Source organism: Rhincodon typus, chromosome 26, assembly GCF_021869965.1.
Source record: "Rhincodon typus isolate 14 chromosome 26, sRhiTyp1.1, whole genome shotgun sequence".
Classification (NCBI taxonomy): domain Eukaryota; kingdom Metazoa; phylum Chordata; class Chondrichthyes; order Orectolobiformes; family Rhincodontidae; genus Rhincodon; species Rhincodon typus.
The window spans coordinates 2,708,643-2,709,885 of NC_063357.1; positions in this window are offsets into that span (position 1 = coordinate 2,708,643).

Sequence of the window (1,243 nt, forward strand, 5' to 3'; positions counted from 1 at the left end):
GTCACTGTGTAACACTGGGGTACAGTACCGGTGGGGACAGGTCTGTCCCTCTGATTCTGGATGTTTTGTTGAAGAGCTGCTTGATGAATGCAGTGATGTCTTTGCTGTTGTCCCATGAGGGAGGTGGTGTGTAATGGTAATATTTCTGGATTAGTAATCCAGGAGCCCAGTCTAATGTTCTGGGGACAGAGGATTGAATCTGCCAATATTTGAAACCATAGGAAGCTAGCCGAGTGTAAACCATGTAACTTTTGTCAATTTGGTTTGATTTATTGCTGTCACATATACGGAGACACAGTAAAAAGTATTATTCTGCATGCTAACCAGACAAATCGTACTTTACATAAGTACATCAGGGTATAGAACATTGTGTTACAGCCACAGAGCAAGTGCAGGGAAAGAGCAACTCTAATATTTGAGAAGTCCATTCATTAGTCTGATAACAGTGGAGAAGAAGCTGTTCTTGAGTCTGTGAGCACGTTTTCAAATTTTTATATCCTCAACCCGATGGAAGCGGGTGTAAGAAAGTGTAACTGGGCAGGGAGGGGTCTTTGATGTTAGCAGTGGGAAATGAAATGGAGTCTATAGAAGGAAGGCTGGTTTGTGTGATGGACTGGGCTGTGTTCACATCTCTCTGTAATTTCCTGCGGTCTTGCGCAGAGCAGTTCCATCCAATCTCGTTCACAATTACTTCAGGGAGGAAAATCTGCCATCCTTACCTGGACTGGTCCACCTGTGACTCCAGACCAATGGGGTTGGCCCTAATTGCCTCGAGGATAGTTAAGAGATGGGCAGTAGATGCTGGCCCAGCCAGCAATGTCTGCATCACATCAGCACATTTTTAAAAACTCTCTCATTCTCAGTCTTGAGTGTGCTCACTGTCTGAGCTCCCACATTCCTGTGGTGAGGAAATAGCCAAAGATTGACAGTTTTGAATAAAGAAATTGCCCTCACTGGTAGGGCATCAGTATTATTAGGGAGATAGATATTGCTGCCTGCAAACCCAGTGCAGCTTGTAACAGAGTGAGAATCTCGGAGCTCGGTATGGTCAGGATGGGAAGGACAGACTCCCTTTCTTCCTAACTTTGTCATTACCCCAGGAAAACAAGAATTAAAAGGAGGGGACAGACAGCCAGCAGGGATTCAGATCTCCGCTCCCTGTAATATCCCACCCAGTCTAATCCCACTCTTCCCCCCTCACTCCCCGCTCCCTGTAATATCCCACCCAGTCTAATCCCACTCT